The 11,346-nt window shown below is 54.5% G+C and overlaps 1 protein-coding gene across 1 annotated transcript in view; it reads left to right on the plus strand.

The window, feature by feature from the left end:
* Nucleotides 1–11,346, plus strand: part of CTU2 (cytosolic thiouridylase subunit 2) — a 45,948-nt gene that overhangs the window by 881 nt on the left and 33,721 nt on the right. The window contains exons 2-3 of the mRNA XM_089903418.1: nt 73–278; nt 495–597. The gene's annotated coding sequence lies outside the window, so the exon portion shown is untranslated. The remainder of the gene's footprint in view (nt 1–72; nt 279–494; nt 598–11,346) is intronic.

The raw sequence follows: 11,346 nt of genomic DNA on the forward strand, positions 1-11,346 counted from the left end.
CTCTGCCTGACACGTGAAAAATGGCATCTCACTGCCGTTTACAGCTGTGTTTCTGATGGTTGTTATTTTAAGGTTTTCTTGGAATCACTTTTCGGTTTCATGCAAAGCCACTGAAACTTTTTTGAAGAGTTGCTGGTGGATTGCTCTGGACAGCGGTCGCGGTGTGTTCTCTGAGCCACAGAAGAAAGGTCACCCGTGAACCTCAGTGATTTATGCTCTGCCGTGGTAGTGATGTGAGGGACAGCACAGACATTCATGACACATCTGTTTTGCGCCAGGTATTGTGCTAGGTGCTCCACCCTACATCACCTGGGTAACTTCAGTTTTATGGTTTATAATTTAAGTATTTACCATAAAGTGAATGTGTCACCCCAGATTCGTATGTTGAAACCTAACCCCCCAGTGTGATGGCGTTAAGAGGGAGGGGCCTCTGGGGGTGATGAGGTCATGGGGATGGAGCCCTCATAAAAGAGACCCCTCACCCCTTCTTCCAGGTGAGGAAACAGCAGGAAGACACCACCCGTGAACCTGGAAGGGGATCTCACCAGACACTGAATCTGCCAGCACCTTGACCTTGGACTTCCAGCCTCCAGAACTGTGAGAGCTCAGTGGTAGTTGTTTAAGCTGCCAGCCTGTGGTGGTGTTTGGCATAGCATCTTGAACACGCTTAGTACTACATGTACGTGATTTACAGAGTGAATTACCAGATCCCCTTCTATATCCCCCGCCCAGGTTCCAGCTCACCAAAGGCAGCCACTCTTAAATCTCTTATATTTCTCTGTGTTTCTAAATAATCTGTTTCTTTTTCCTCTTTCTTTCTCTCTTTCCTTTATTTCCGTTTTCGATGGTGTCTGTGGATTACCACTAAGTAGGAATGAGGAATTCTCTTCCAACCCCACCACAGTCCTTCCTCCCCCATACAGTTAAATGTTTTCAGAGTTATGATGGTGTAAACCATGTTCACGGTTGAACACGTAGGCATAAATGCCTGACTGTGTGCATGTGGGCAAAGGGCCCCTTATGTAGTGGGGAACCTTGAACAAACAAGCCCCCTGAAGGAGGGCTGGACGTAGACCCCCAGGCTGACACAGTGAGCCCCAGGTCTCCTGAATGGTCAGTCTACATGCGTGTATAAGATAAACTCATCATAGGGCCTCTATTTTCTTTTTATTTCTTTCTTTTTTTGTGTGTGTGTCAGAGAGGTGTGGTTAATGCCTGTAGGGTCATGGTGAGGGTGATAAACCAGACGGAGACACGTGTCCACATGTTCTGATTTGCTCCATTAAAACGTGTTTCACAGGCATGGTGGTAGGTGCAGGGAAAACGGAGTCAGCTTGAACTGTCAAGGTTGAGGGGCAACAGCGAAGCCTGGAGCATCTCCCATAGTCCTCAGATTTCCTGTCATGTTTCAAAGCATTTTCTTTTAATGTGGTGAAATACACGTAACGTAAAATTTACCATCTTAACCGTTTTCAGGTGTGCAGTTCAGTGGCAATAAGGGCACTCACGTTGCTGTGCGGCCATCACCACCATCATCTCCAGAGCTCTCTGATCTTCCCAAACTGACACTCTGTCCCCACTGAATACTGACTGCCCACCCCTCCTCCAGCCCCTGGCAGCCACCCTTCTACTCTCTGTGTCTGAATTTGTCCACTCCAGGGGCCTCATGTAAGTGGAATCCTATAGGATTTGTCCCGATGTGTCTGGCTTATGTCACTGAGCATAATGTCCTCAGGGTTCATCCACGCGGTAGCAGGTGCCAGGGTTTCCTTCCTTTTTTAGGCTGAGTAATAATATTCCGTTGTGTGGACGGACCATTGCTTATCCATTTATCCATCAGTGGATTTTTGCGGTGCTCCTGCCTCTTGGCTGTTGTGAGGAATGCTGCTGTGAACATGGGTGTCAAACATCCCTTCAGTTCTTTTGCTTTCAGTTCTTTTGGGTGGAATTGCCCAGTGGTAGAATTGCTGGCTCATATGGTAGTTCTGTGTTTAATGTTTTGAGGAACCTCCAGACTGTTTTCCCCGCGCCTGCACCATTTTACATCCCCGCCAACAGTCACGAGCTTCCCGTTTCTCTGTGTCCCCGCTGACCCTTGTTCTTTTCTTTTGCTCTTTTTCTGTGGTAGCCATCCCAAGGGCTGTGAAGTGTGAACTGGTGTCTCATTGCGGTTTCATGTGCATTCCCAGGTTTCCTTTTATTTGTGGTGATTTCTCAGTGTTGATGAGAGAGCATGTGGGATGGCGTTTCCCAAACGTTGGCATGCGTACCAGTCACCCAGGGAGTGTGCTGCAATGCAGGTTCTGAGTCAGGAGGTCTGGGAGTCTGCCTGTGTGTCCCAGGTGTCGACGGCAGAAGCTGCTGGGTGAGGGCCACACCGTGAGTAGCAAAGACAGATAACACCGTGCACAGGGCCCCTGCAGTCAGGCCAACCCAGCGTGGGGGTAACTTTCCTAGCCGCAGAGAGCATGTTTCCTACAGCAGGGCAGTGCTCCCTGAAGGGACTTAGTGGATGGGAGGTGACTTGAAAAGATGATATGTGTTTGTACGTAGATTTTTCTTTATTGCCCTTTCGTTTCAATTCAGTCCACTCTGGAGATCCTCAGCAGCAAGGTTATTCTGGAACCGGGAACGTGTGAAACACCAGGGAGTGAGGCAGTAGGAGATGGAAAGGGAGGGAGTCTCCTCTTTCGGGGGAGATTACCTTGGTGGGGGAGGATTCGCTACTTACAGAAAAGGTGACATTGCAGAGGTGATGAGGTGCAGGTAGACTCCACCGCGAGGTAGTACACGTGGGTGATGCAGACGGTGTGGTCCAGGGCAAGCGAATGGAAGAGGAGCCGGGGGGGGGGGGGGGGGGGGCGGAGCCGGGGCGGGGGGGGGCGCGGAGTGGTGCTGGTGGCGGGGACGTTCTGGCGGTGGAGGCGGTGGGAGCCACTGAGCGGGAGAACATAGGAGGAAGCGCCTCTCTCCTCCAGGCCAAGCCAGCAGCCCGGGGGCAGCCAGACCCTCGTGTTTGCTGGCGACAGCACCCATTCAGAGCGAGAATGGCCAGTGCCCCGGATTTCACTGCCCGCCTCGTTTCTCATTGTCCTCTCCGTCACCTTCTGGAGTCCGATGGGGCTTCTAATCTTGAAGGGCTTGAACTTGGCCACCTCTAAAGGCCCAGGACTCTGACCCTGCACCCGCACAGCGAGCCCGTCTCCATGGGTCCCAGCACTGGTTCGAGGCTTTTCTGCAGAGGACTGGGTGGCAAACACCATTGGCTTCCTGCATCTTCCAGCTCGGCCGCCACGACCTGCCTTTGCTGTGGCAGATCCAGAGCAGCCCTAGAAAACGAGCAAGTGACACGGACACGGAGGTGTGAATCTCAGAGAATTTTCAGGCCACAAAGTCTTCTTTTGATTCTTTTGGTATTTTTTTACAGTGGTAAAATACACATAACACACAATTTCCCTTTTAACCGTGTTTGAGTGTTTTCAGAGCGTTCACATTGTGGTGCAGCCATCACTACCATCCGTCTCCAGAACTTTCTCACCGTCTTAAACTGAGACTCTGTCCCCATTAAACACTGACTCCCCGGCCCTCACAGCCACCATCTACTTTCTGTCACTCTGACTTTGACTCCTTTAGGTCCCCATGTCAGTGGAATCACATAGGACATGGCTTTTTGTGTCTAGTTTATTTCACTGTGCATCGTGTCCTCAGGGTTCACCTGTGTGGCGAGCGTCATGGTTTCCTTCCTTTTTATTGCTGAGCAATGTTCAGTTGTACAGATGGACCACACTTTATTCATCCATCAGTGGACGCTGGGCTGCTTCCACCTCTTGACCATTGTGAATAATGCTGCTATGTCTTTTTTTTAAAAAATATTTATTTATTGATTTGGCTGCGCCGGGTCTTAGTTGCGGCACGTGGGCTCCTTAGTTGCAGCACGTGGGCTCCTTAGTTGCGGCATGTGGACTCTTAGTTGTGGCACGCATGCGGGATCTAGTTCCCTGACCAGGGATCGAACCCGGGCCCCCTGCATTGGGAGCACGGAGTCTTAGCCACTGGACCACCAGGGAAGTCCCTGCTATGTCTTTTGTTTTTCTTTGATGTAAGCATCCCCAGCTCTTGGGCTGTCCAAAACAGGTCGGGAGGGCTCGGTTTGGCCCCTGGCCATGGCTCACTAACCCTGCTCTCAAGCAAAACGGTCGCAAATCACATTCTGTGCTCCGCTTTGCGTTGCCTTGTAAGTATCCAGGAACTGCCCAGGCTCACCAGCCATCCCCATCTAGAGAAAATGGATCTCGGTGGAGTGGCCCAGGACTGAGGGCTGTCGGCTGGACCATGTCCCGGTCATCACTGCAGGGGACGCCTGCCCGTCCCTGTTCTTCTTGATAACTTTTTTCCCCCCAGAGCCATTGTTTCTGGGTAAAAGTTTTCCTGTTTATTAAGGAACGTTTGATGCACATAAAAGAATACAGGTCACGTGGTCATTTAAAGCATCAAAAAATGAAGCCCTAGCCTCTACCACTTACTTGGAGAACTCCCACCAGTTTCCCCAAGTAACTGGTGCATCTCCCATCCTGGTCCACTCGCAGATGCAAGGAGGTGGGTGGCCCTGCTTTCTGTGAGGTCTTGTCCCTGCACAGCACTTCCTGTGTCTGAGCCTAGCTCTTCTCGTAGTTATGTCTCTAAGGACCCCTGACTCTTCCTTATAGGATGAATTGAGTGTCAATATGACCCAGCTGCAGAGGACCTGCTGGCGTCCTGGGAAGGTGAGGATGACAGAGTAGTGGGGTTGGTAGCAGAAATAGAGAAACAGAGCTCAGTTCACGCTCCACGCGGAGACTCGTGGGAGGTCACCCCGGCCTTCATACTTTCAGGCTTTAAAATCACCTTCCATTGTCTCTCTCTTGAGGGAAGAGTGTAACTTTCTAATAATCACAGAATGGAAGTTCTGAAGCCTTCAGAGTCCTTCTAAACTTGGCTAAATTGTGCGTGCTCCTCTGATCATTCACAAACTTTCATTGGGGTCCTCCTCCAGCAGGTGCTGTATCGGGTGAGGGGGGAGGTTGGCAACCTCCTTGTGGAGGTGAGACAGCTTCTAAAAATTGAACAAAGGGGACTTCCCTGGTGGTCCAGCGGTTAAGACTCCGCACTCCCAACGCAGGGGGCCCAGGTTCAATCCCTAGTCAGGGAGCTAGATCCCACGTGCCGCAACTAAAGATCCCGCGTGCCGCAGCTAAGGCTTGGCGCAATCAAATAAATAAATATAAAAAAAAAAAAAAGACTGAACAAAAGCACAGCAGAGAGAGTGGCATCGGAGGCCACAGGTGACAGCGGTGGGTTGCCGGGAGATGCAAATATATGCTGTGGTCCCACGGGCGTGGCGACAGCCTGGAGAACGATGTGACTGTAACTGTCTTGAGAGCAAAGCCAGTCGGTGACATGGATGCATTGGAGCGAGGACTGTCTGTGGCCAGGGAGACCTCTAAAAGGTCACCGCAGTGGTCTGTGACACTGTCCTCTTCTGTGACGTAGGCTAAGGAGATAAACTGTCACAGACAGTGACAGTCTGGAATGGAAGGTCTGGGCCAGCAGGGGAGTGGCAGCGAACAGGGTCTGAGGCCTGGAGGAGTGAGATGGGAAGAAAGCACAGGGTGTGTCGAGGGCCCAGGGCTGGAGACAGAGGGAGGGCAATCGTGGCAAATTCCACCCATGAAAATTCCAGAAAGTGCCATCGAATCTGTAGTGACAGAAAGCAGACCAGTGGCTCCTGAGGGGGTGGGGTGGGTGGATGAGGAAGGGGCAGGAGAAAGCTTCCTGGGGGTGGATATGTCCCTTCCGTCGATGGGGGCGATGGTGTCACAGGTGCTCATCACACGTGGATGCCAGCGTACGTGCAAGTGACCGCATGCCAGCTACCTCTCAGTGAAACAGGTTTGATTGTGCAGGATTTTCTGTGAGGCCCAGGTGGATGATTTTGAACTGAAGGGCTCGGAGACGGTGGGAGAGGGCTCTCGCTGTCGTCTGAGGATAACACGCTCATGGTGTCAGAGGCGCTCTCTTTGCCCAGCTGCTCATCTAAAAGTACTTGCCTTCAGTCTTGGAACCGAGAGGGCAGCGCGGGAAGAAGTTCCACAAGTGGGGAATGAAGCTGCATCTGGAGGAGGGCGGGGTGTGGGTGGTGAGCCTCCTCCCCTCCTCCTGCTTGCGTCTCTTTTTTCTTTTAATGTATGGATTTTAAATTAATTAATTAATGTATTTGGCTGCGTCCGGTCTTAGTGGCAGCACGCGGAATCTTTATTGCAGCACACGGGATCTTTCATTGCAGTACATGGGCCCATCTTTGCAACATGCAGGTTTCTCTCTAGTTTTGGTGTGCAGGCTCCAGAGCACGCAGCCTCAGTAGTTGTGGCGTGCGGACTCTCTAGGCTGTCTAGTTGTGGCGCGTGAGCTCTAGAGCGCGCCGGTTTAGTTACTCCGCGGCATGTGGGATCTTAGTTCCCTGACCAGGGATCGAACCCACGTCCCCTGCGTTGGAAGGCAGATTCTTAACCACTGGACCTCCAGCTAAGTTCCTCGCGTCTGACGTTTGCGTCTCGGGCCTCGATTATAGGCCTAGCGCACGTATGCACATGTTCAAGAAGCATGAGTTTCAGGAGCGTCGCCTGAGTGCAGGGCCTCCTGCAGGGCCTGATGCCATCGTGAAGAGACTCAGAGGCCCTGTTTCCGCCAGCACCATGGCCTGAGCCCTAACCTCATCCGTCTGCATGGCCCCTGCTCCCCCCGTATTGAAATGACTGACCTTTTCCCAGGAGTAGCTCACTCTACCCTGGATCCCACTCCCAGCTGCCATGTCTGACCCAAGTTTGGATCTCTGCTCTGCCATTGGCCAGTGGGCCTCTCACAGTCCCAGCCTCTGTGTGCTCCCATTCCCTACAGAATCCTTTCTCTTGGAGCCTGTTGGGTGGTGACACAGCTGGCAGGGAGCCAGCATCACCCTGGAGGCCCCGTGTTTGGACATGGGATCTTTACAGAGGGGATTAAACTAAAATGAAGCCAGTAGGTAACCCTGATGACTGGGGAGATAAGAAAATAGGACCCAGGGCTTCCCTGGTGGCGCAGTGGTTGAGAGTCTGCCTGCCAATGCAGGGGACACGGGTTCGTACCCCGGTCTGGGAAGATCCCACATGCCGCGGAGTGGCTGGGCCTGTGAGCCATGGCCGCTGAGCCTGTGTGTCCGGAGCCTGTGCTCCGCAACGGGAGAGGCCACAACAGTGAGAGGCCCGCGTACCAAAAAAAAAAAAAAGAAAGAAAAGAAAATAGGACCCAGACACATAGGCGGATGACCACGTGAGGAACTGGGGAGAAGCCGGCCTCGGGAGGAACCACCCTGCCGACCCCTGGATCTGGGACGTCCGGTCTCCAGGACGCTGAGACAGGAAAGGTGTGTGTTAAGCCGTGGGCTTGTGGTACCCTGTCATGGGTTATAACACACCAGTTCCCCAGATCTTAGGAACAAAGGCACAGAGCAGGCTGCTCTGCATGTGTAACTGTAGCCGTTAACAGGGACCCTCTGTGAGCTCTTCAGTGGCCCCGGGGTTATCCCCGCTCTTGCAGGTGTTTGGCGAATCTTGAGAGGTGCCTTCCGGCCGCGTCTGCCAGCGTCTTGTTGCTGAGCTTCCCGTGAGACGTTTACGTTCCAACAGAGACGCTTAAGGTCTCACTGAGACCCAGGGCGCTGGGCTCCCGGAGGCAGAGTGCGGAGGGCTGTTCACCAGGGGCTGCGAGCTGCCTACCTGCCTTTAGCCCCCAAGCCCAGCTCGCAGAAGCCCATGTCAGCCCTCCTGTGGACCAGGCGCTCCAACCTCCCTTTCGTCTTTCTCCTCAGCTTCTCTCTCCTGTTCCCCAAAGCCCGGTCAGCTCTGAGATGGTGAGTGTCTCCTGCCGTTCTCCTTGCTTCCAGCCCATCTCCCTCTGCCTGCCCTCCTCCTCCCCCCACCAGGCGTGGGAGGGGACCCGCTTCCCATGCGGATTCCAGAGCTCCCCTTCCTGCGCGTCCGGCCGCCCTCTGACCGTCTCACCCCACGCCCTGGCCCTGCGTCAAAAACGTATCTGCTCTCCTGATCTGGCGCCTTATTTGTGGTTTCCAAGTGAAAGGAAAGCTCAGGATCGCTTACTGAGCAGCAACGTGGTTTAGGAGCCAAGACTACAGACTCCGGAGCCAGAAATCCCAGCCCTGCCGTGGACCCGCCGGGAGACTCTGGACAAGCTGCTTGGGCCCTCAGTGCCACGTCCTCCCTCACGGGGATAAAGCCGTGAGAGGGGTCGTGTCGGTGTCACGCCATGTCCGTCCGCAGTAACTGTTGATTATTGTCGGTCCCCAAAGAAGCTCTCAGGTGAGTGCAGTCGCCCTTCAGAAGAAACTTCATTAAATCAGGAGTAAATAACGCAGCCTCTGTAGCTTCCAGTTTTCTGAAACGAGGGCTCCAAACACGGCATCGTCTACTGTATGCACGAGGCTGGGAAGCCTCGCCAGCTGGGGTGGGCAGCTGGCATCCCGCCCACACTCCTTGGCCTCCCTGTTCGAGCCAACCACTGTGGAAAGTATTTCCCTCATCAGGGGACATGTGCACCCAGCTTACCTGCTTCCAGACACCCGCACATGTGGTCCTGCAGCCCAGCTGCCCCTGTAACTAGATCTGGGGCTTGATCCGTGCAGCCTGGATAAGCCCAGGAGTCTGCTTGCTGGGCCTCCTGGGGCTGACAATGGTTATTACGTTTGTGCTAAGCACAGCAGACCCCTATCCAAGGGCGGGAAAAAGCCGCAATTGTGAGACAAGCCCCAGAGCTGGATCGAAGGGGCAAGAAAGTCTGGTTTAGACCAAGGCTCGCCCTGGTCCCTCTTTATTCCCCCGTTCCCTCGGTGTTTGTCCAGGGCCTGTCCCGGATCAGATAGAGGTTAGGCACGTGGGATGCAGAGGCTGCCGCCATGTGGGGGGTTCGTGGGAGAAAGTGGCCTCATGTGCGATGCGAAGGGCGACAGGCTTGAACTTGAGACTGCGGGGCAGGCAGCCTGTCTGAGGCCGGAACGGCGTGAGCTGAGGAGGTCGTGGAGCCGCCCCTGGGGTGCAGGATGCAGGCTGAATGGGAGATGGCAGCGGGGGCCGGGAGGATCCTTCCACTGTCGGCCTGGGAGGTGGCCATGAAGGTTGAGGTGAAGAGGCTGGCCTGAGAAGGCCTGAGAGGTGCAGCTGGCTGACTGTGGGGTGGGGAAGGTGAGTACAGGGCCTGTCTCTCGTGATGCACGTGTGAGGAAACCACGTGGCCTCGGAGAGTCATTTCCGGAGTCAGTGGATAAAGTAAGAAACACGTCAGGGCAGAGCTACCCCCAGTGACCGGTGGATGGCTCTCCGGAGCGGCGGACCCACCTCGCAGCTCCTCCCCGGGCGGCCCACCTGCCACTCCGGCCCTGAGGGCTCATGTTCACACTCGAGGGTCCCGGGTAGGGTCGGGGGTTCCCACGCCCACCCAGACGATTAAAGGCCCCAGAGAGCTAGTTTGTGTGGAGGCTTCCATCTGTTTTTACCCACTTCGGAAGTTAAATTTGCTGAATTCGTTTACTAAGTTCATTTAAAATGATCAGTGATAAACCCATCGCGTGTTAGCGTTTTGTGAACAATAGACGTTTTCTGAGGCAGAGTTGTGGTGTGGACAGTGGTGGTGTTTCGCATCTTTGCGGGCGTCCACGTGCAGCCCCGTGGACGTCTGTGGCCAGGCTGTCCCCTCAGCCTCCTCCTTCTGACGCTTTGGCTGACGTATGGGAAGGAAACCTAGCCGTGTGGCGGGGACGCGCTGGAACCACTTTCGGACAATGTGGCTCTTGTTTGAAAGCACCTGAACTCTGCCAGTTCTGCTGTGATCCCGGCGCCGGCAGTGAGCTTCCCGCAGTCTGCTCCACTGGCTTCCCTGGTCTGTCTGGTGCTTTGCGTCTTTGGTCCAGGCGGGGGTTTGTGACATCCACATCGGTCATTTGGAAAATATTGCTTCACTGACTACACAGAGCTTCCAAATGCTGACGTTTCTTTTTTATATATATATAAATTTATTTATTTATTTTTGGCTGCGTTGGGTCTTCGTTGCTGCGCGTGGGCTTTCTCTGGTTGCGGCGAGTGGGGGCTACTCTGTTGTGGTGCCCGGGCTTCTCATTGCAGTGGCTTCTCTTGTTGCAGAGCATGGGTTCTAGGCACGTGGACTTCAGTAGTTGTGGCACCCGGGCTCAGTAGTTGTGGCGCACCGGCTTAGTTGCTCCGCGGCACGTGGGATCTTCCTGGACCAGGGCTCGAACCCGCATCCCCTGCACTGGCAGGCGGATTCTTAACCACTGCGCCACCAGGGAAGTCCCTGACATGTTTCATTTTACAGTATGAAGAACTCACTTCCTCATCAGAAAAGTCTTTAAGATTGGGAAGTTGCCAAGCCTTTACGGAAGACAGGCGTTCCCAAAATTGCCATTTTCTCCTGAAAGCGCAAGTGCTACCATGTCCGTCCTCCCTGAAGTGGCAAGCTCACTGGTCCTTTTCTGAGAAGCCGTCTGCAAGGACTGTGGTCGAGGTGACCCTGCACACCTCACACGGCAGGTCCCCCGCCAGTGGCAGTGGAGGGCCGCGCACACTCCCCTCATCTGCACTCAGAGCGTCACAGGGACCAGGACTCAGGTTGGAGGATGTCCTGAAGCTGCACTGCTCTGCGTGAGTGTGTGGTGGTGAACTTTGGTGCCTCGGTCTGTGCGGAGCCGCCAGTGGTGCAGCCCCCTGCTTTTGCACCGTCGATGTTGTGAGGAATGTAACGAGTCTACCTTAGCGTGGCCCCCTGGACAGGGGTCTGCAGGCCACCTGTGAGAACTACTCTGCTGGAGGAGGAGGGAGACGACCCCTGGGGTGAGCGGAGCCAATGAGACGGCGGGCCGTGCCTCCCTGATGCCCAGCAGGGTCACCCCGACTGTCCGCAGTCTCAGCCTCTTTCTGGCCAGTTCAGAGCAGCTGCATGTCAGAGGTCACGCTGCAGCGTTCACAGAGAGCCCCCTGTGACTCCATGACCTGCCTTCCCTATAGAAGTACAGGTGTCACTGTGTCCTGGGCCCCAGGCCTGTTCCCGGGGGAAGGAAAGGGGGCAGGTGTTTGAGCTGGGAGCGAGACTGAGGTGATTCCGCCTCTGCCTGAGGACCAGTTACAGGTGATCCTTATAGGGGACAAAAGCAGCCCTGAGGGGCAGAGGTGTGGGGAGGGGGAGGCCTGGGCAGAGCTGGCTGTGAAACCCTGGGTGGTGGGGAGCGCTGACTGGCGCCTGGGAGGA

This window comes from Delphinapterus leucas, chromosome 20 (genome assembly GCF_059928025.1).
Source record: "Delphinapterus leucas isolate spDelLeu-1000000601 "Yukka" chromosome 20, BTC_Dleu_Yukka2, whole genome shotgun sequence".
Lineage (NCBI taxonomy): Eukaryota > Metazoa > Chordata > Mammalia > Artiodactyla > Monodontidae > Delphinapterus > Delphinapterus leucas.